This window comes from Schistocerca gregaria, chromosome 4 (assembly GCF_023897955.1).
Source record: "Schistocerca gregaria isolate iqSchGreg1 chromosome 4, iqSchGreg1.2, whole genome shotgun sequence".
Classification (NCBI taxonomy): Eukaryota; Metazoa; Arthropoda; class Insecta; order Orthoptera; family Acrididae; genus Schistocerca; species Schistocerca gregaria.
The window spans coordinates 90963968-90989032 of record NC_064923.1 but is presented as its reverse complement, the minus strand read 5'-3'; positions in this window follow the sequence as shown (position 1 = coordinate 90989032).

The following is a 25065-nucleotide window of genomic DNA, read 5'->3' as shown; positions in this document are numbered from 1 at the left end:
GTACAAAAATTGTATACAGATTATAACTGCACTCTTACAGTACTTTATTTCTTTTTGTTATTGCTATTAAGGAGTTGGAGATGACAACAAGTCGTATTACATAAACGGTGTAACAAATAATCGACATAAACTGCTTCTTTCAGTACAAAACAATTGTGGACCGCGTCCCTCTTCATGGACGCATTCCTCGCCGATCCCGTTGTACCTCGCATTGGAGCTGGGCACGTCTTCGTGTGTGATGGTGGATCCTCTCCATTGACCTGATGCTTTCTTGTTCAGAATCAGTATGTGTAGTAGCTACACTCTTCTATGTGACACATACCAACTGGGTGGGAGATCAAGCAAGGCACTGGCTAAAAAATTATCTTAATATGTCCCACATCTCGGATTTTGAAAAATCAATTAGGTCAAAAAGTCTAGCACGTTCTCACCGCTCTCTCGATAATGTTACAGTCAGACCACGAATCCAAGTCAGTACGTTGGTCTTCTTTCCTTGGCACCACCCGAATGAGGAAGGGGGTCAGTTTGTGGACAAAACACCACAGCGCTGCAGAAAGCCTGCATGTCAAGTGATTTTCATCTGTGTCTATAACACTGCACTGTGGGCCCAGTGGCGTGTCTGTCATGTGAATTGTATGTAACCTGGAACGTGTCACATGTTTCCCATTTACAACCTGATACCGCAGCGTCTCCGTATCAAAGTATAGGCGTTGCACTTACGCCGTACCATTGGCAATGTCACTGTCGGTCGCCACGTTTTTACTGTATTATTCGTCCACCACTCGTTGCACATCACTTGCCGTTGCCGTCCTGGCAGTCGGTGGTTCCGTTCGCAAATAACTATGGTTCACAATGTCTCTGAGCACTATGGGACTTAACTGCTGTGGTCATCACTCCCCTAGAACTTAGAACTACTTAAACCTAACTAACCTCAGGACATCACAAACATCCATCACCGAGGCAGGATTCAAACTAGCGACCGCAGCGGTCGCGCGGCTCCAGACTGTAGCGCCTAGAACCGCTCGTCCACTCCGGCCGGCACATAACTCTGGTCCACAAAAAAGATTCATGGGTGGGCAAGCGACGGAGAGATGTGATGCCACCGCTACTACCGCCAGACGAGACGAGGCGAGGCGAGGCGATGGTGCCAGTTCGTCTATCAGAGTTCTCTGGTGTTGTTTCCACATTCTGATGATTGTGTTAGCATAGATGCCACCTGAAATACCCCAAGGCCTCCAAGCCTACTAGGAAGGGCGAGGGTTTCACATTCCACTTTAAAAAGCAGCATTGTGCTCAAAATCCCCAGGATTCTGCGCGCCAACACGACCGACATTGGAATTACTTGGACCGGGTAGGGATGCGAGAAGGTAGGTAATTGTTGGAAAGGGTAACTTACTGGATCATGTCTAGTGCCCTTACATTGTGACTTAGAACGCTCGTACGAATCATCTGCAGAGGGCCACCGTACGTTGAGCGTAAGCGGTAAAGAGAATTCCCAACGATTTCATCTTGTATATCGTCTGTAACGTGCCACACTTGGGAGTTCTCTTCTAATGTTTATCGCTCCTGACTCTGACATATTTGTGCGACTACCTATAGTCGTTCCATAAAAATTAATCCAACGCAAAGCTGATCTTGCCTCGTCGTGTGACCGTACCAAAAACAGCTCATCGTCGCGGTATGTTCAGCAGATAAACTTGTGGTGCCTTATCTGTGATGACCACAGATGTTAAGTCGCATAGTGCTCAGAGCCACTTAACATCTATGGTCATCAGTCCCCTAGAACTTAGAACTACTTAAACCTAACTAACCTAAGGACATCACGCACAACCATTCCCGACGCAGGATTCGAACCTGCGACCGTAGCGATCACGCGGTTCCAGACTGAAGCGCCTAGAACCACACGGCCACAACGGCCGGCAAAGTCGGGTGAAAATGGCGCTTTGGGAGACACCAATTTGCAGTGTTTGTAAACTGTGGCGGAGTCGTGGGACCTTTATACGTCCGATAAAATTCTAACAGAAAGCAGTCGGCCCACAGTGTCTTGTTTGATGCTCCCTTCTCGAGTGCTTCCATTACGTCGGCCTCTGTGACTTCCCCGCTAACGCTCGCTGGACCATCGCATCAAGGCACGTGGATAGAGCCCGCAGGACATCTTGGAAGGCGGTCTCGTCGTGTTTCACTTCGTCGTAATGGTAACAAAGGCGTAGGTGACCATCCGGCAGTACGACCGCCTCTATGAAATCTCTTAGGCTACGTTGTTTTTCTCCGATAAAGCGATACATAGACGGCGCTTCTCCGAGGACTCGTTCAAAGGGTCTTTTGCGGACTGCGACCCCCTCCAGATGGAGTCGCGTAACGATGATTATTTGGACCTGCGTGTGTATTATTACCGAACTACGATCTGTACGCTTGCACAGAAAGTTCGCGGAACATAGTGAAGTAAAATTCCATCGTGTGGCGCTTCTGCTTCGTCTGTTCTCTTCCGAACTCAGTTAAGGCTTGGCGCAATGCAGGCTTAACGCATTCCAGCCGCCATCGTAACGCAGACGAGGAAGTCGGGAGGCGTTCGTTTCAATTATAAGCGTCGGCACTCAGGTTCCCTGAGGTGTGCTGTATTCAAGTTCCAAGCACCGCGGCTCCTTCACATCACCTGACGACGTACGGAGACGGTGCGTGTGTACGCTGTATGATCTGAGAAGATGACGGACCGTAATTCTGCATCGAGTATGGTAGATTCGAGACTATGTGTGACGTAATTTGATCGAGGAAACTAGCAGAACATTTTTACAGCCGCGTCTGACGCCGCGTATTGTTTCAGATGCATCGTTTAGATTCTTCTCCTATACCAGTTGCCACAGCTCCTGCCATGAACTATATTTTGGGTATTGACCTTTTGGTGCGAGCACGCAGTTGAAGTCGCCTCCGAATAAGACATGTTCGCAGCGGCCTGAGAATAGTGGCGCCCTCTCGTCTGCATAAAATCGGGATCGACCGTGTCTTATATCGGATCCCATCGAGGCATAGATATTAATGATCCGTACCCCTGGCACTATTAGCGCCAGTCCTCGCGCTGGCAGCTTTGCCTAAAATTGTTCCGTTGTCGTCTATAGTGGATGTATGGTATCCATCGAGATCGGCAAAGCTCTCGATACATACTTTCTGCAGAAGGACGATGTCGGCGTCCGATACGCGCGTCATATTGTAACCTCCCTCTTACTAATCGGCCTATCGTGCTTGCGATATAAAATATGACCGTGGATCGCGTGTATGACTAATGGATTTTTTCTAATTGTATCAGGCTCTTCCCGAAGACGTGATACCGATAAGTTGGAGGAAAATGCACAATCGACCATTCTGAAAATGGTCTACAAAAAATAAAAATAATTAAACCTAACAGGGCTATAGTTTGGAAAATGAAAGTTATTTTGTGCATTCACTCACGAACAACACTGGACAGAGAGGGGTACCACTGAAACTTCCTGGCATATTAAAACTGTGTGCCGGACCGAGACTCGAACTCGGGACCTGTGCCCACGAAAGGCAAAGGTCCCGGGTTCGAGTCTCGGTCTGGCACACAGTTTTAATCTGCCAAGAAGTTTCATATCAGCGTACACTCCGCTGCAGAGTGAAATTCTCATTCTGGAAACATCCCCCAGGCTGTGGCCAAGCCATGTTTCCGCAACATCCTTTCTTTCAGGAGTGCTAGTTCTGCAAGGTTCGCAGGAGAGCTTCTGGCAGAAGTAAAGCTGTGAGGACGGGGCGTGTGTCGTGCTTGGGTAGCTCAGTTGGTAGAGCACTTGCCCACGAAAGGCAAAGGTCCCGAGTTCGAGTCTCGGTCCGGCACACAGTTTTAATCTGCCAGGAAGTTTCATATCAGCACACACTCCGCTGCAGAGTGAAAATCTCGTTCTGGAGGGGTACCACTGATCATAAACCCAAAAGTTACACTAATGAACGGAAAGGAAGTAAATAACGGTAGGAAGCCCAATAGGGCAATTTACATCCAGGATCCTGTACAAGATGATGGGAAAGAAAAACATGGTTTATTAACACTAACGTGGTAACTAAAGTTTGCCACGTGTATTTTTGCGCCAAGCGAGTATTTAATGATAAAGAAAACTGAGAAGTCACGCTTACGTTATGTTTGGCATTAAATTTTGAAAAAGGCAATCGAGTAATGATTTGAAAATATGCAATTAAACTGTATCTTAGTACTGAAATTCGTGAACAATGACTTCCAGTGATCTCAGCATAACGTCATCAAAGAAATTTAGAAAAAAAAGCAAGCACTTTTTACTTTGTCGTTACTTATTTTGCAAATTGGATTTCATATTATTATCTCAACAACTGAGCCTTTCTTTACTGACATGGACAGAATTAAATACTAGAATACATACCAAACCAAACAGCCATGTGCTCCAAGCTATATGTAAAATAAATAAAACTTCCGCACTCTTAATTTGTGCATTTCTTTAGATTTGGATTTTTTCCAGTAACTGATTCTCAAACTTTAGTCATATACTGAAGCCTCTGTTGTTCAACAGTTAATTGAAGCTAGACTGAGGCTAAAATTCTTAAACGAGAAATTATTCATTAACAAATTGGCTGTAACTATTTAGTTGGTTTCTTATGACACTCAGCATATTAGGACAAAAAAGGAACAAGAATCCTGCTTGGTGACAATGTCTGGGGACAATGAGGACACAATCACCCTGAGTTTAACTGATTATTATTTAAATAAATCTCATCAATCAAATCACATTCTGTTATGTTGCTGGGTTAGCCGTTAATACTTTCTACCAATGAACTGTCTTACTTCAGTGCTGTGCGTACGACGAAACTCGGAGCCGACGACGAAACTGTGTTGCTGGAACTGCTGCTGTTGTTGAAGACTGTAGCATCTTCTGGAGTCACGGCTAATTATAGGAACGGGCAATCGTAATCAATACAGCGTCTTCCGCTCGTCCACTGTCCGTACTCCTGCTCCAGACATCTGGCCGGCGCGCGTACATGATGCCGCCGAAAATGGTACTCTCTACTGCGAGAGCGTTAACACCACTTCCGCACACTACAAGCGCGCGCTGGAACCCATCTCTCCGCTCTCTCCGTGCGCTCTGCGCAACTCCCTACCTCAAAGACTTCACAACGCGGAAGTACTGCTATTATCGTTGCTAGTCGATGAAAATAACAATTCCTTTGGCTTTTTACCAAAGCTTATAAGTTTCACAGTAAACCACAGACAAATACAATGTGAAACGTCCCCTTAGAAAAATTAATGAATGACTGTGCTGATAAACCTCTTACGTTATTTGATTTTCAAGCAGCTGAGCAGAACTGAATGTATTCAGACATTTCTCTCTGTACTTATTCTGATCAACACTAAACTGACACACAACATTTCTAGAGCAACGCAATCTGACTTTCAACAATCCCTACAAAAGAATGGCCCTGACTAACAATAACCTATAACTTTCATGAATCACTTACCTCACCAAAAGTCTTCGTTACTCGAACTACTGCAATACAGCTAGCGCCAATACTGCCAGCTAAATAAAAGATTCTAACTACTGAAGGCACTAACTACTGATTGGCATAGTTAGCAAATGAAAGATTTTGATAGAGAACAAACAATGTATTTACCTTAATAGTGTTCAAAAGTCATAATATATACAAATTTTGTTTTTCTGGCGCGTGGCGTTGCGCAGTAGGAGATGAGCCGCCAGCAGTGGTGGATGTGGGAAGAGTGATGGCTGAGTTTTGAGAGCGGACGATCTGGACGTGTGTCCGTCAGAAAAAGGAAATTTGGAACACTGGATGTTATGAACTGATTTTATGACTTTTGAACACTGTTACAGACGAATGCTGAACATTAGCTGGGCTGGTTAGGTAAGGAATAAATAGGTTCTACGCAGAATCGGAAAGGAATACGTGGAAAACACTGACAATGAGAAGAGACTGGATGATAGGACATCTGTTAAGACATCGAGGACTGACTTCCATGGTACTAGGGGGAGCTGTAGTGGGCGAAAACTGTAGAAGAAGACAGAGATTGGAATACATCCAGCACATAATTGAGAACATAGGTTGCAAGTGCTACTCTGAGACGAAGAGGTCTGTTGGCACAGGAGAGGAATACATGGGGAACCAGCATCAAACCAGTCAGTGGCGACTCAAAAAACAACAACGATCCCTCCTCGTTGGTCCCTGGTGTCGCCGGCGCCAGGACGGGCCCAGTATACAGTGTTTCTGCTGGGAATGCGGTCTCTGCTGCGGGCAGTTGCCGCAACTGTCAGGAAGGTGAAGTTTGTCAGTCATTGAAATGGCGTCTGTTCAGAGCGCATCAACATACGTTAGCGTCAGAGGCGACGGAGAGGACGCAGGCACGGGTTCACCATTTGAAGCTTCCAGAATCACCTGCTGCATGCTTTCTGAACGGACGTAGTCTTCCTTCCCACGTCCTGAGCATATTTTGGGTTGTATGTCGTAGACGACTACTGCTCTGCGTTCGCTGATGAACAAATTGGATGGTACATGGTTTTTCAGTTCTATTCTGATCTGTCCCACCCCATTGGGAATGGGGTAGGCCATGAAGGTCGACAATGTTTCCTCCACGTGGCTAAGCACTCTTTCGTGCAAGGGTAGTGCACCAGTCATCAAGTCGGACGGAAACTTGTTCGAAGATGCCTATGGTTCGTAATCCAAGTCCTGTAAAATGAATAGTCACCTAGCCAACACATACGTCAGAATTACGAAATTTGAGACGATGTTTAGTATCTTGAATGATTTTCATACGCTGCATCATTTCTTAGTCTTATGTAGACGACACTGCTCACTATGGAGAGGTGTGCTCCAGAAATTTCATAGTAATCAAGTTTAACTTCGTCTCGTAGGTACCGTACAGTTACACAGGCTTCACATCGCGCATCTTCGTTTAAAGAGCAAGTCTTGAGAGCCGATTTTCAGTATCCAAGTGCCATTCTATAGCGGTCGCCTCAAGACTTGCGACTGCGCAGAATTGGTAAACAACCACATGCGCGTGAAGTTCTGCAGCAAGGATGTAAACATACACAAGGGCCGCGCGAAGGTAGACTGGACCACTCGGCCACGCTGCATTTTAACAGCTTTTGATGTGGTCTTCAGTCCTGAGACTGGTTTGATGCAGCTCTGCATACTACCCTATCCTGTGCAAGCTTCTTCATCTCCCAGTACTTACTACAACACACATCCTTCTGAATCTGCTTAGTGTATTCATCTCTTGGTCTCCCTCTACGATTTTTACCCTCCACGCTGCCCTCCAATGCTAAATTTGTGATACCTTGATGCCTCAGAACATGTCCTACTAACCGGTCCCTTCTTTTTGTCAAGTTGTGCCACAAACTCCTCTTCTCCCCAATTCTATTCAATACTTCATCATTAGTTATGTGATCTACCCATCTAATCTTCAGCATTCTTCTGTAGCACCACATTTCGAAAGCTTCTATTCTCTTCTTGTCCAAACTATTTATCGTCCATGTTTCACTACCATACATGGCGACACTCCATACAAATACTTTCAGAAACGACTTCCTGACACTTAAATCTATACTCAATGTTAACAAATTTCTCTTCTTCAGAATCGCTTTCCTTGCCATTGCCAGTCTACATTTTATACGTTCTCTACTTCGATCATCATCAGTTATTTTGCTCCCCAAATAGTCAAACTCCTTTACTACTTTAACTGTCTCATTTCCTAATCTAATTCCCTCAGCATAACGCGACTTAATTAGACTACATTCCATTATCCTCTTTTTGCTTTTGTTGATGTTCATTTTATACCCTCCTTTCTTGATACTGTCCATTCTTTTCAACTGCTCTTCCAAGTCCTTTGCTGTCTCTGATAGAATTACAATGTCATCGGCGAACATCAAAGTTTTTATTTCTTCTTCATGGATTTTAATAGCAGCTTCCCCGAAATTCCTCTTGCTCTATCCAGTCAGAATGTGGTAGGCGCAGTTTCAAAGACAAATACTGACCCGGTGCTCTAAGCAACTTAGCGCTCGTCGTGCCAGAAGGGATGATGTCACATGAGAGCACGCACGATGTTAAACAAACAGCTGCGTCCTTCCTCTGAGTTGATCGTATCGCAGCTGACCGTCACTTCAGTACTCGACACTCGTTTCCAGTTATCATGGAGAGACCACTATAAAACATGTTTTCGTCCATTTTATCTGCATTCCAGTACGCATTAAAAGAGAAGTGGCGTAATTTTGGTGCGATTTACGGCTCACATCCGAATAGAAATGGCATAATTTACAGTATGTTGCAGCACATTAGCACATGACAGCCACCCACCATTGACTGTCTATACTTCTTGGGGCAGTGTAACGCAGACCAGGCAACGTTTCCCACACTAAATTCGTCCAGTATTTCATAATGACGCCACTTAGTGACTTCTACCATGATTTAAAAACTTTTGGAACTTTTTCTTGCTGGTAAGCCTCACAAATTAATGAAACGAAAAACAATGGTAAGATTGTTGCTTTCTTCATTTTCTCAGTTCGTGCAGTAAAACTTCGGCATCAGTTATGATTTTTAATTTATTACTTGTCACAGGGAAAGCTATCCATCGCACCTCCTCAGATTTAGTGGTAAGATGGGCCAGTGGGTAGCCTGTCAGATGTAGCATGAAAACAGGAAGAAGGTATACTGAACTATGAAAAAAAGCAAAATACAAAGAGTGAATGGTCCACGAAAAAGAAGTGCAATAAAGAGCAGTCTGAAGAAGCCGTCGAGGGTAAGGGATAATAGTATAAAACTGCCAAGCGGGCGAGCCATGTTCCACACTCCCTCCTGCCATTTTTTTCGCCCCACGACACTATGAATAGTCCATCCGGCCATTGAAATGTTTGCTCTCTTTCTGTAGTCCTGGCAATTGTCATACTATACATTACTTATAGAAAATGAGTCATGTGCTTTTAATATGTTAACGTCGAACGTAAATGTGACGAATAATGAGAACAGGCGAGATCTTACATAGACGTCTCACAGAAATGAAAACAACAAATAAATGTGTGTGAACCATGTTACAACAAAGGAATTCAAGGGTCAAGACTTTCAAAACGGAACGCAACTTGAAAAACTTTGAAAACATATGTTTTGACAGAGGACAGAGAAACTGTGTGATTGTGAAACTGTTCCGTTCATTTGTTGTACCTTACGTGACGAACGATTATGTTTTCCTCATTTCCTGGATAGTGACACGTTCACATTCATACGAACACTTAAATCGGACTAGGAGGCATATCTCACTGACTTTCCAATCGTACAAATTAGGTGCATTGATAAGAGATTCCTATCATATGACACATCTACTGTCACTAATGCCGCGTATATGACACACGTGATGTGTTTTGCGGTAGAGAATTCGGTTGCAGTGTCGCCTTGTCATCAAAACTTTGGGGTTCCCATTCGAAACCTACTTCCTTTCCGCTGTTAATAGAGTAGTCGTGCAGAATCAACTGTCATTATAGGTCCCTTCCTTACACCTCGGTGTTGGAAACAGACGTTACATCACGACACAGACACAAATTTGAATACAGCGAACATCGAAAAAATAAAAAAAAAATTGGCTCGAGGGAGATTTTAACACGAGTCGCCCGCTAGGAAGACCAACACCGTAAACACTTAATCAAGATGCCATTTCTCTGCCCCATTGGCCTATACGTCACTTCTTGTTCTTGGACCGTTCACTGTCTGTATTTTGCTCTTTTTTTCACAGTCCAGCACACCTTCTTCGTGTATCCTTGCTTGATCTGTGTTGAGTTTTTGAAGCGCTGCCTACTGGACCCTCTTATCACTAAGTCCGAGGGAGGCGCGATACGGAATTGACCGCACGCGAAGACGGCAGCTTAGCGTGCTCTGTCGGAGAAATGTACAGAGGAATTTCTCATCGATAAAATATGGAATATGTCATGCAACATCGGTACAGAATCAATGACGGAAAAACGATTAAGAAACAGGTCGAAAGAAAACAAAAAAGAAATGAAAGTGCTTAGCGTCATTGCCTACACAGCGGAAGGATCCGTGTTCGATTCCCGGTACCTCCTCATATTTGTTTACAGGTAGCCTTGTGAGGCCAAATGAGGAACTGCTTGAATAAAGACGTAACAGCGTCATCGGGATTCATCTACGGGCAGTGACGGGTGGAGGGATTGGAAATGTTCTGATCACGAGTGCCGCAGTCATAGATCGCTCATTGTACTGCCTCGTGGGCAGCCGTTCGCCCATCAGAGTAGGCATACGACCTAATCCCTGAGTGATGTCTGCGTTGTGTTTATATTTAGTTCTTTAGTACTAACTCTACTCGCAACATATTTTACATACAGTATCAATGTATACCTCTGAAAGTACCTGCAAAATTATGGCGCTGTGAGACACATGCAAACTCCGATCACATTCATGTGACCAAAGCCTACGTTCGACAGTGCAGCCGTCGTCGCAATACAGAAATGGAGCGAAGTATCAGGCGTCCAAAAGGGCATGATCATTGGTTTTCGGGGCAAGAGTGGAGCTCTTTCCAAAACGGCTAAGTTTGTAAACTGTTGGCGTGACGCCGTGGCTAAAGTATAATATGCATGGCAAAATGGCGCTTGATACGTGATCAGCATGGTTTCAGAAAACATCGTTCTGTGCAACGCAGCTAGCTCTTTATTCGCACGAAGTAATGTCCGCTATCGACAGGGGTTCTCAAGTTGATTCCGTATTTCTAGATTTCCGGAAAGCCTTTGACACCGTTCCTCGCAAGCGACTTCTAATCAAGCTGCGAGCCTATGGGGTACCGTATCAGTTGTGCGACTGGATTCGTGATTTCCTGTCAGGAAGGTCGCAGTTCGTAGTAATAGACGGCAAATCATCGAGTAAAATTGAAGTGATATCAGGTGTTCCCCAGGGAAGCGTCCTAGAACCTCTGCTGTTCCTGATCTATACAATTGACCTGGGTGACAATCTGAGCAGTTCTCTTAGGTTGTTCGCAGATGGTGCTGTAATTTGCCGTCTAGTAAGGTCATCTGAAGACCAGTATCAGTTGCAAAGCGATTTAGAAAAGATTGCCGTATGGTGTGGCAGGTGGCAGTTGACACTAAATAACGAAAAGTGTGAGGTGATCCACATGAGTTCCAAAAGAAATCCGTTGAAATTCGATTACTCGATAAATAGTATAATTCTCAAGGCTGTCAATTCAAGTAAGTACCTGGGTGTTAATATCACGAACAACTTCAGTTGGAAAGACCACATAGATAATATTGTGGGGAAGGCGAGCCAAAGGTTGCGTTTCATCATCAGGACACTTAGAAGATGCAACAAATCTACTAAAGAGACAGCTTACACTACACTCGTTTGTCCTCTGTTTAGAATATTGGTGCGCGGTGTGGGATATTTACAAGTTGGGATTGACGGAAGACATCGAAAGAGTGCAAAAAAGGGCAGCTCGTTTTGTGTTATCACGTAATAGGTGAGAGAGTGTGGCAGATATGATACGCGAGTTGGGATGGAAGTCATTAAAGCAAAGACATTTTTCGGCGCGACGAGATCTACACTCCTGGAAATGGAAAAAAGAACACATTGACACCGGTGTGTGAGACCCACCATACTTGCTCCGGACACTGCGAGAGGGCTGTACAAGCAATGATCACACGCACGGCACAGCGGACACACCAGGAACCGCGGTGTTGGCCGTCGAATGGCGCTAGCTGCGCAGCATTTGTGCACCGCTGCCGTCAGTGTCAGCCAGTTTGCCGTGGCATACGGAGCTCCATCGCAGTCTTTAACACTGGTAGCATGCCGCGACAGCGTGGACGTGAACCGTATGTGCAGTTGACGGACTTTGAGCGAGGGCGTATAGTGGGCATGCGGGAGGCCGGGTGGACGTACCGCCGAATTGCTCAACACGTGGGGCGTGAGGTCTCCACAGTACATCGATGTTGTCGCCAGTGGTCGGCGGAAGGTGCACGTGCCCGTCGACCTGGGACCGGACCGCAGCGACGCACGGTTGCACGCCAAGACCGTAGGATCCTACGCAGTGCCGTAGGGGACCGCACCGCCACTTCCCAGCAAATTAGGGACACTGTTGCTCCTGGGGTATCGGCGAGGACCATTCGCAACCGTCTCCATGAAGCTGGGCTACGGTCCCGCACACCGTTAGGCCGTCTTCCGCTCACGCCCCAACATCGTGCAGCCTGCCTCCAGTGGTGTCGCGACAGGCGTGAGTGGAGGATGGAATGGAGACGTGTCGTCTTCAGCGATGAGAGTCGCTTCTGCCTTGGTGGCAATGATGGTCGTATGCGTGTTTGGCGCCGTGCAGGTGAGCGCCACAATCAGGACTGCATACGACCGAGGCACACAGGGCCAACACCCGGCATCATGGCGTGGGGCGCGATCTCCTACACTGGCCGTACACCTCTGGTGATCGTCGAGGGGACACTGAATAGTGCACGGTACATCCAAACCGTCATCGAACCCATCGTTCTACCATTCCTAGGCCGGCAAGGGAACTTGCTGTTCCAACAGGACAATGCACGTCCGCATGTATCCCGTGCCACCCAACGTGCTCTAGAAGGTGTAAATCAACTACCCTGGCCAGCAAGATCTCCGGATCTGTCCCCCATTGAGCATGTTTGGGGCTGGATGAAGCGTCGTCTCACGCGGTCTGCACGTCCAGCACGAACGCTGGTCCAACTGAGGCGCCAGGTGGAAATGGCATGGCAAGCCGTTCCACAGGACTACATCCAGCATCTCTACGATCGTCTCCATGGGAGAATAGCAGCCTGCATTGCTGCGAAAGGTGGATATACACTGTACTAGTGCCGACATTGTGCATGCTCTGTTGCCTGTGTCTATGTGCCTGTGGTTCTGTCAGTGTGATCATGTAATGTATCTGACCCCAGGAATGTGTCAATAAAGTTTCCCCTTCCTGGGACAATGAATTCACGGTGTTCTTATTTCAATTTCCAGGAGTGTATTTATGAAATTTCAGTCACCAACTTTCTCCTCCGAATGCGAAAATATTTTGTTGAGCCCAACCTACATAGGTAGGAATGATTATCAAAATATAATAAGAACAGAAAGGTTTAGGTGTTCGTTTTTCCCGCTCGCTGTTCGGGAGTGGAATGGTAGGGAGATAGTATGATTGTGGTTCGGTGAACCCTCTGCCAAGCACTTGAATTACAGAGTAATGATGTAGATCTAAAACGGGCGTAGAGGTCACTGTGGTGCTCCACGAGCCACAGAGGAGAGTGATGAACGACGGCTGTGGAGATGTGTACTGGCGAATAGACGTGCAGCTGTTGAACATGTGATTGCCCAGGTGGACCCAGAGGGATCAACGACCGTTCAGCGAACGTTGCTGCTTATGGGCCACCGCAGTAGGCACCTGGTTCATGCACCCACGCTGACTGCTAATTATAGGTATCGGCTGGAATTTGCACGCAGCTAGCGCAACTGGACATCCACTGCGTAGCGGCAGGTGGCCTTTCCGAATGACTCGGGTTTTATGCTCCATCGGACTGAACGCAACCACCTCGCAGCAATCGTCGTGAGGGTCCAGGCCGGATCAGAGCGTTAAAGTCTGGGGGAATGTTTTCGTGGCATTCTATGGGTGATCTCATAATTCTGGAAGCCACTGTGGATAAACACAAGTATTCATCTATCCTTGGGGACATGTCCACCGGGCACGATGACATCTACGAGCGAGACAATGCAATGAGTCGCAAGGCACCATGACGAGTTTATCGTATTCCCCTGGCCACGAAACTCCCTGGATTTAAACCCGATTGAGAACCTTTGGGACCACATCGATCAGGGTGTTGTCGCCACCGAGAAACCTAACGCAGCTAGCCACAGCACTGGAGTCACCATGGCTCCACATCCTCGTCAGTACCGTCCAGAACTTCATTGACTGTCTTTCTGCACTTCTCTCAACGGTCTCGTTGCAAAAATGTCGTTATTCAGGCTTTTGACAGGTGGATACATTAACGAGACTGGACAACGTAGTTCAGGAGATGATGACGTCATAAGTACTGAGCTGCCTGAAGAACTACAATGTCTTGAACCATAGAGGCCTCACATGTCTAGCCTCAAATATTCAACACATTAGCACGTTTGTAAAGGAATCAGACGTCTCAGGCTGTTTTATTTATTGGATTTCGACTCTTTAAAGAGTCGGTGTGGGTGAGCCACTGGCGGAAATGATCTAGAATACTGCAACCATTGGACTTGACAGATAATGGTCTATAATTTTGTGAATATTTTCTTTTACGCTTCTACATCTAGAGTCACGGCATTTCTCGGTGTGTAACGGGAGATACTTTTGGTACCCTTACATTCCCCTGCTTCTCTGTTCCATTCACCTCTGGTGCCTGTAAAGGATGATTCTCATTAAACTTCCATATGACGTCTTATTTATTTGGTGTTATCGTCGCGCTCATATCGCGAAACGAACGTCGTGAGGGTGGCCTTGTCTTTTGAGAACGAGCGCTCTTGGAATTTCAGCAAAAAAAGTCTCCCTGATGAACAACGCCTGCCTTGTAGTGTCCGCCCCCTCGGTTTGTTGACAGCCACCGTTAAGATTACTGGACGATACCGTGAAGAAACGCGCCGCTCTTCGTTATACACGGTGTTGGGAGTATAAATACAGATATTTCTAGCGATGACTGAGGGCTGTGTGTTGAACAACATGACATCAGTATTTACTTCATTTGCAGACAAATAATTACAGCAATTAACAGCAGTATGTTTTTAGGTTGCTTAGTACTACCAAAGTACGAGAGGCACAAGCAAGCCATGAAAGCTTATTTTCCCCTGGATCAGGTGTTGAAGTGTGGCCGTGTGGACGCAGACGGTTAGTTTATACTGACTGGAGTGGTCCACTTAGTGGTGCGTGACATCAGTATTTACTTCATTAGCAGAAAAATTATTATAGTAATTAATAACAGTGTGTTTTTAGGTTGGTTAGTACCTCCGAAGTACGAAAGGCACAAGCAGCCCATGAAAGCTTATTTTCCACTGAATCGCGTGTTCAAGTGTGGCCGTGTGGACGCAGACGGTTAGTTTATACTGACAGGAGTAGTCCGCTTAGTGGTGCATTTACGACCGTGGAGGAAACGTCATGTGGTGAATAGTGTAACACGTTTGTGGGAAGATTGGTAGATGCGGAGAAAAAACAACTAACACGCTAAAGTTGGTGCATACTAATTTACCAATGATCACAATATCTGTATCTATGACTCGTAACATCCTGTATCTTCTCTTACATTAATCGTCCCTGATAAGGGTCCCAGGATGATGAGCAGTGATCAAGTATCGGCCGAACAAGTGTTTCTTAAGTCACTTCTTTCGAGGATGAATTACATTTGCTTAACATTCTGCGAATAAACCCCTGTCTGGGTCCCAAACTGTTTTATGTTGTCACTCTGTTCTCTGTGATTACAACTAGGTGTTTTACGGTAGTTACTGTCTCCATTAATTTAGCGACAATAGTCTAATAAAACAATAGTGGGCATCTCAGGCCATTTACGAGCAACATGTTGCATTTATTTACTTTTTTTCACAAAGAGATTGTCTTATGTTCTTTTCCCTTGCAAATGAGACAGATAATAATAATGACTAAGAAAGAGTTAATTCCACAGTTTATTCAATAAAAAATTGAACCCTCGCTCCGTTTTCCATTTTTTTTTTAATTCCGCGAGGGCTAATTTCAGTGGCACCCATCTTTCAGTTTGTAGAACGGTGTGGTACGCTAAGAGAATCATCAAGAAGAATTTATTTTTTAGTTCAAAATTTATTATTTCGCTTGTTTCTACTTCCTATCTTTATTTTCAAGGCTGTATTCTGGGAACGTTTTAATCCATTATAAAATGGGGACTTTGGCTGTTTTGATAGGGTCTACTCATTTTATTAAATTACATAGCTATCTACATCACTTAATGCAGGCCATAATGTAGCTGTAATCCAGGAGCTCTGTTTTCATTTCTACATTTTTTTCGAATGGCTGCCCAAATAAACACAGCGAAAAACGAAAAAATGAAAAATCCTGAATATGTTGTCTGATTTACTGCAGATTAAATATAACACATAATATATATCGATAGTAAACTCTCCTTTCGGACTCATAGAAAAATTTGTTGTCAAACAGCTGTTTAGTTTACTGGAATCTTTCTCGGCAATAGTTACTCCCTATTTCTTTTCCTACATTTTCAGCAAGCATCTCCTACCGCCCCAGATACGAAAGTTGACGAACTGGTTTTATGTCTTCAATGTTAATTTTCATTGTTTTGTTTTTGATGTACCTGCTGTATCGAAAAGTAAAGGCCGCTCGGTTTGCCGAACTACATGTCATGGCGATGACTATAGCTTCTCCTCAGAAAGACGATGGGATTCATTAGGGACGGAAAGAGATAGCACACTTTTATCATTGCCATATATTCACATATTTGCGTTCTCGCCATCCACACACTGTTCGCCATGTTTCTCATTCTTTTTTGTATTGGACTACAGTGAGAAACATGGTGAACAGTGTGTGGATGGCGAGAACACAAATATGTGAATATATGGCAGTGCGACCTCCAGACCAGATGTGAGGAAATGCACATCAGAAAATCGTAAGTAATTACTTTTTTACAAAAAAATCGCGAAGTGAACTGTTTGATAATCTATAACTAACAAAACTGTATCGTTATAGATCCCACTGATGATGTCTTAGAACAAGACAAAGCGAATCGCGTATGGGATAGATAAAGTAACTAGCAGCAGGAAAAGGCAGTTTGACTTGCAAAACAAATATTTATATGATTGCTGCGGAGAATGGCCACACAAACAAACTTGTTTATTAATTACATTTACAACCAGAAAAATTTATGGACAATACATCTATACCAGGGCATCATTACTGCCTATTTCGTTTCTCTCATTCGCCTCCACAACGCAGATTAGATGACAAATCAGATTACACTAAAAATGGCTCTGAGCACTATGGGACTTAACTTCTGAGGTCATCAGTTCCCTAGAACTTAGAACTACTTAAACCTAATTAATCTAAGGACATCACACACATCCATGCTCGAGGCAGGATTCGAACCTGCGATCATAACGGTCACGCGGTTCCAGACTGTAGCGCCTAGAACCGCTCGGTCAGATTACACAAAAAACCAGTTAATGTCATTGATACCTCCGAAGGCTTGTTAATCTCTAGTTACACTAATTCTAACGATACGATACTACATTTCCAGAAAAAATATGCAAAATCCTGCAGAACTGTGTTCACTGGCACCAGGGTATGTGCACAAGGTGCGGCGCTTGAATCCGGACAAGTGGAACTTTTTTTTAAAAAAACAAATTTATTAAAACATAATACAAATGAAAATGAATATCCTTGCACATATAAATAGTGGTATCTTTCAGGAGTAACATTACTCGATGCAGCCCCCTTCAGCCACAGTGAACGTCTCCAATCTTGCCCTGAAGCGATCGCACGCACTCTTTAAAACAACGTTGTCCATATTCTGCTTCGATAGCGGTGGCTAGAGGTGCGACATTAGGGTGCCTCGTCTCCTCGGTAACTCTCTCGACTACGCTCCAAATACAGTAGCCGAGGGGGTTCAAATCCGGGCTATTCGGGGGCCACAACTCCTTTGACCAGAATATATCAACGTTATCAGAGAGCCAGTTTTGGACTGAATGGATCTATGAGGTCCTCCTCCGCCTTCCGAAACATTGTTCGCTCACAGACATTCAATACTGACGCCAATTTCCTCAGTGATTGTCCCGGGTCTTCCGAAATCGGTGCCTGAGCCTTTTCGACGATAGCCGCACTCTGTGACAATCGTTTCCTCGAATAAGGTTTTCTCGCCTGATTAGCGGATCCCTCCCCAGACTTGTCCGAAGCATTATACTTAGCCACAATATCGTAAAAAGTTGATCTCGAGTACCCGAAGAAACGAGCGATTTCAGTTGGAGAACGCGAAGCGTGAAGACTCGATAATGGCGGCTCCTCGGTAGTACTGCGCGCTTGTCCATGACATCTCGGCCATTTTGAGGTTCAGACTGTTTGCTAGATGCCTATCGCTAAAAAAAAAAAAAAAGGCCAGCCGCGACGTCCGGCAGAACTACGATATGGCGGGAAACTCAAACTAAAATTTGTCCTGATTTAAGCGCTGCACCCTGTATACGGAGGAGTTACACCGTTAACGACTTAGTTGTCACGATGGCGCTCAGGCCGTCTGTCTGTGCGCCCCCAGTTTTGGATGTACATTCAGTAACAATGCTGAGTTTTGAGTTGATAGTCTGTCCAGAGTTCATTCCAGGATATAACCGTGTCCCGCCGACGAATACTTGTTTAGCAATTTGAAAATGGCCACATTATGGGCTTGCAGGAAGCTGGATGGACGTATATTCTGGACGTCCACGTAGTACAGATGCGGAAGGTCGACGCATGGTGCCCGACCGAACATCATCCGGAGGAGAAATCCGGCCACTTGCTGTACCTCATGCGCCACCAGGGATCAGATCATTGGCAACCGTCTTACTCCAGCATGACTACGATCACGTGGGCCTCTGGCCAGGCTATCGCTGACACCACGACACCGCAGAGTCGACTGGAGACGGGAGTGACTTTGTGTTGTCTTCAGTGATGAGAGTAGTGTCTGTCAGTAAGTGAGCGATGGACCTACACCTGCAGGGCGTAGAGCTGGTGAGTGGACTGTACCGGAGTGCATTCGCCCGCGACACGCAGCTGCCCTTCCAGGCCTCGTGGTACGCGGGGCCATCAGTTACAACTCGCGGTTACATTTGGTGTTCCTGCAGGGTAAAGTGGTTGGTTCCCGCTACATTGCGCAGGCTATTATCCCCATGCTGCTGTCATTTCATCGACGGAAGGGTTATTCGTTTTTCCAGCATGATAATGCACGTTCACACACGGCAAAGAGCTCACAACGAATGCCCTGGCCAGCAAGATCGCCAGATCTCTCACTAATTGAAAACGTATGGAACATGCTGAGGCAGGAATCTGCTCCTTCACTAGAGCCTAACAACTATTGCTGAACTGTAGTAGCTGGCCACTGTGGCATAGCGGTTCTAGGCGCTTCAGTCCGGAACCGCGCTGCTGCTACGGTCGTTGCTTCGAATCCTGCCTCGGGCATGGATGTGTGTGATGTCCTTAGGTTAGTTAGGTTTGAGTAGTGGAAAGTCAGAGGGACTGATGACCTCAGATGTTAAATCCCATAGTGCTTAGAGCCATTTTTCAAGTGCAGCAAAAGGTACAAGGTACTTGGGACAATCGATCGGAGGATGGCATTCGGCGCCTTTACCATCGTTTTCATGCGAGAATACGCGTCTTCGTTGCCATCAGAGGGTGGTACACTGTGTATAGTGCCCCACTTCAGGATGTTGACGAAGGTACGAGAATACGGGGAATAAGTTCACAGATATGAGACTGTGTCGAAGACTTCTCAAGTAATAGAACAGAGTATGCTGTCCTCGACGGCGAGTGTTCATCTAAGTATACCGTCAGGAGATAAAGACGACTTAAACAGAACAAAACAAAAATATTCAAATGTGTGTGAAATCTTATGGGACTTAACTGATAAGGACATCAGTCCCTAAGCTTACACACTACTTAACCTAAATTATCCTAAGGACAAACACACACACCCATGCCCGAGGGAGGACTCGAACCCCCGCCGGGACCAGCCTCATAGTCCATTGATGCAGCGCCTAAAACCGCTCGGCTAATCCCGCGCGGCACTGAAACAAAACTTCCGCTTGGTATCATGGATGGCAGCTAGCCCCAAATGTGGATAATTGTAAGTTAATGCGGATGAGTAGGAAGATCAAACCTGTAATGTTTGGGTACAATATTGCTAGTGTCCTGTTTGACACAGTCAAATCGTTTAAATATCTGGGAGTACCGCTGCAAAATGGACAAAGCGAATCGTCGACTTCGGTCTATTGTGATAATTTTAGGAAAGAGTGGTTCACCTGTAACGAAGACCGCATATCGGATGCTGGTACGATCTATTCTTGAGTCTGCTCGAGTGTTTGGGATCCGTACCAGGTCGAACTGCAGTTAACACATCGAAGCAATTCAGAGGTAGGCTCCTAAATTTTTCACCGGTAGGATCGAACAACAAACAACACGGCTGTTGATTCTCGAAGTCAAATGAAATCTTATGAGACTTAACTGATAAGGGGGCGGGGGGGGGGGGGGGGTGGAGGAAGGCGACGTTCTTCTCGAGGAACACTATAGAGAAAACTTAGAGAACCGTCATTTGAAGCTGAATGCCGAATGCTCTACTGCCGCCAACATACATTGCGCTCGAGGACCACGAAGATAAGATACTTTTTTGTCCTCGCTCCTTTGCGAGTAGAACAGGAAAGGAAATGACAAGTCGTGGTACAGTGAATCCTCCGCCACTCACCGTACGGTCGCTTGCGGAGTATCTATGTAGATGTAGACATTTTGGGCACACTTTACTGTCACATATTTGTTTCATTTTGTTTGAATTTCTTATGACAGACTTCTACAATGATAAACTACCTCTCACATCACTTGTCGATAGCCGGCCGCGGTGGTCTCGCGGTTCTAGGCGCTCAGTCCGGAACCGCGCGACTGCTACGGTCGCAGTTTCGAATCCTGCCTCGGGCATGGATGTGTGTGATGTCCTTAGGTTAGTTAGGTTTAAGTAGTTCTAAGTTCTAGGGGACTGATGACCACAGATGTTAAGTCCCATAGTGCTCAGAGCCATTTGAACTTGTCGATAAAATGGCCTTACCTTGTGGGTGTTCCATTTTTCTTTTCCAGCAGTGTAATTTGACACCCCTGGAGAGTCTGGTATCACAGAAATTCTCGGAAAGAATCACCTTGAATGACAAAGGCCGTGCTGTCCTATGACTTCCTGCCATGGCACTACAAGGGAGGCTCTTTACTAGAGAGTGTCTCGTTTTCTGCAAATCTTTGTTCACGGAGCCGTTGTATCGAGTGCAAGAAGACAGACAACAGGCGCTAAGTGCCTGACCTTACGGCGGTTGTTTGAAAAGTTGTGAACAGAGATGCTGAACTTTCTCCTTGTTACGGCAGCGGCTGCGGGTGCTGTCTGTTGTGGAAGAAGACTATGCCGCGCCCTCGCCGTCTGTGGCGTTTATTTTCGTTTCGACGGCACGCCTCTTCTTAGTAATCTAGCATATGGTTTCCACAAGCAATATTTCGTTCTACAGCGGAGTATTCACTGTTTTGAAACTCGCACGCAGATTAAAACTTTGTGCCAGCGGGGGCCGAGACTCAGTTTTAATCTGCCAGGAATATTCAGATGCTGTTCTCGCCTTCTCTCTTGTCTTGTCAACTTTAAAAATTATGGCATCGGAACAGTTTTGAGAAATTCTGATCAGACATTCCGTCGCCTTTTCCTATAAGGGGCATTCAAACGAAACCTGGTCACTAGTGTAAAGTAACGGTAACGATTTTATTAACTCATAAATGTAGTTATACACAGTACACTCACTCAAAAATAGTCGCCAAAACTTTTGGCACGTTCGAGCATTGCGGTGTTCGGCGGACAGTTGGAGACGAACCCACTACGTACAGATTTTTCGAAAGTTCAAGTATTGATGCATTATGGTGTGGGCGATGCCCGCGCTAATACCCAGTAACCGATGGATCTCGTCCGCGGTGATTTTGCAGTTGTCCAAAACCAATGCATTCATTTCCGCAACCACTTCCGGTGTGATGACATGATGAGCCTATCCAGGGTTCGCGCTACTCAAGGAATCGTTTGCGCCATTCCACAACACTTACACGACTCAGACTTTACTCACCGTACACAGCCGTCACCCGTCGATACATTTCACGGCCTCCAACTCCCTCCACCGCCAAAAATCAAATCACTCATCGTGGTCCCTGCTTACTCGCCTGCATGTTCGGTAGTGGACGATAACTTGTGTGGCCACCTCTTCGGCGTGAAGCCACACCATCAAACGGTGCGCACGCGTCATTCTCTCTACCAATAGATGGCGCCACCATGCCGGCAGTTAGGTGGTGCCACCTTATGAGTAAGGCAAAGTTAAATGCACCGACCAGGTTCCATTGGAATGAACCTCATCGATTTCCTTGTTGTTATTTTGTCTCCACCTTTACTCACGTCTATTAAAAATCTGCATTCCTCAGATGTCTTTTCCTTCTTCTTAGCTCTAGCTGCGCTATAGACTTCATGGGAGATAAAAAAAACCTGTCCCTCAGAATCATCTCTTGAACGGCATAAGCGTGTTCAAATGGCTCTGAGCACTATGGGACTCAACTGCTGTGGTCATTAGTCCCCTAGAACTTAGAACTACTTAAACCTAACTAACCTAAGGACATCACACACATCCATGCCCGAGGCAGGATTCGAACCTGCGACCGTAGCAGTCGCACGGTTCCGGACTGCGCGCCTAGAACCGCGAGACCACCGCGGCCGGCTCATAAGCGTGTAAACCAGTGTCGGCGTGCTCGTCCAATTTTCTCCCTGTTGCTAGTTTCTGTGCCATATGTCATTTAACGGATTCATTCGACATGCTCTCGAAGACATTTCAGAAAAATTCTTGTTTAATTCAGAATTTTCTATCATCCTGCTCGGATCGTTTACTTGGGAACCTCTGTTCAAAAAATGGTTCAAATGGCTCTGAGCACTATGGGACTTAACATCTGAGTCCCCTAGGACTTAGAACTACTGAAACCTAACTAACCTAAGGACGCCATACACATCCATGACTGAGGCAGGATTCGAACCTGCGACCGTAGTGGTCGCGCGGTTTCAAAGAGAAGCGCCTAGAACCGCTCAGCCAGAACGGCCGGCGGGGAACCTCTGTTTCTGCATCAATGTCTGAATAGAAATTCTTCCAATCCCTATATGGCATACAGAAAACCAGTGCTTAACAGTATTGGTTAAAAACAGTCTTGGTTGCTGTGGTGTCACCGCCAGACACCACACTTGCTAGGTGGTAGCCTTTAAATCGGCCGCGGTCCGTTAGTATACGTCGGACCCGCTTGTCGCCACTATCAGTGATTGCAGACAGAGCGCCGCCACACGGCAGGTCTAGTCTACAGCGACTCCTTAACACTCGCCCCAGTTGTACAGCCGGATTTGATAGCGATAGTTCACTGTCTACATGCGTTCTCATTTGTAGAGACGACAGTTTAGCATAGGCTTCAGCTACGTCATTTGCTACGACCTAGCAAGGCGCCAGTATCCGTACTATTGATATTGTGAATCATGTACCATAAAGAGCGACGTTCTCCATTAATGGATTAAAGTTAAGTATTCCTCCAGATACGTCCGTTTTTCTCAATTCTAATTCCCTTGTCATGTTCCAGACCTCACGCCAGCCTGCGTGAGCTAAAACGCGTGCATTTCGGCCTCCTTTAGTTATACGGGTTGGCTCCCCTGCCAACCACAACAGTTGCAATTTTTTTTTTATTTTTCAACGACGCGTTTCGCCTTATTTAGGCATCTTCAGGTTATCTTTTCGAGATAACCTGAAGATGCCTAAATAAGGTGAAACGTGTCGTTGAAAAACAAAAAAACTAAAATTGCAACCAATACTGTTTTTAACCATTAATGTCTGAATAATACCATTCACGATGCTCAGTTAAATTTCATATATGTCCATCTACTTCAGTACGTTTCTCATAACCCATACTTCTGCCTTACTGTGTAAGAAGCCTATTACTTTCTAGCAAAGTAAGTACTTTTCATTCAGGATCAGTACAATCGTTTAAGACTATCATATCCAGTACTATTCCTTTTTCCTTTTCTTGTTTTTATTTATTTATTTATTTATTGCGTAAAATGTAGTCACAATATTTTAGTATATACGAACGTAATCCCATAATTTGTATTTAAATGTCTTGACCGCAAAGTTTTTGAAATAGAATTTTCGGTTTCAGCTAAAAGCTACAAAAGAAGTAAAACAAATTATATTCAAGCTATTATGAGATGAAAAACAAATGGAAGAAGTTACAGCAAAAACACAATATACCTCTCATTTTGATGCACTGCAACAAGTCATAACACGTAAAAATAATACGAGTCGAAACTGCCATGCATGCTTCAACCAGTTATATATACGATGCAACGATATTATGGAGGTCGTTGGTGTCTGCATAACGTCCAAATAATTACACAAAGTAATTAATACGAAGTTCATTTAAAGGTATAGTGCTTTAAAATATTCTCAGCTGTATATAACAAACAAATATCTTTTTTTTAAAAAAAAGGAACTTTTCTAATCAAAGCATGAATTGAAATTTGATAAGCAGGGCAATGTGCACCTTCTCGGAGTTTCCAACGTCTTCTTCCTTTCAGATTAATTTTAGAGCCGCCACATCGTAATCAATTTTAGACTGATCTCTGTAATCAGTTTTATTTTTCGAATATTTTGTTTAATTCTGACCAGCTTTCAACCCTCAGAAGACGAATGCCTTCTTCATGTCGTTAAACATTTTTTTAAATCCTGCTTCCTTATATACAACCAAAAATATTTTAAAGAACTTTACTTTTAAATGAACTTCCTTTTAATTACTTCGTGTAATTATTCATACGTTATGAATGCATCAACGTCCTCTAGGATAGCTTTGCGTGCTGTTACAACTGATTGAAGCACCCATGGCACTTTTAACTCGTTCCATTTTTACGTGTTATTCTTATTGCAATGCAACAAAAAGGCAGGTACACCACGTTTTTGTTAAAATTACTGTCGTTTGTTTTTAATCTCTTATCTCCGGTTTACTTGATCTCTCATCAATAATATTGGAAATTCATCTTCATTTTCATCCAAGGTGATGCCTTCTAATACTTCTGGAAGACGGCATAACACATCTGATATTATATTCTCCTTCCTTAGTATGTACGCAATACGAAATTTGTACTCTTGAAGATCGACCATCCATCTTCCTAATCTTGCATGTAATAGCTTACAAGTTTTTAAAAAGCTAAGAGTTTGATGGCCACAATACACAGTTGTTCTGGCTCCATATAAATAATAATTAAACATTTTGAGTGCCCA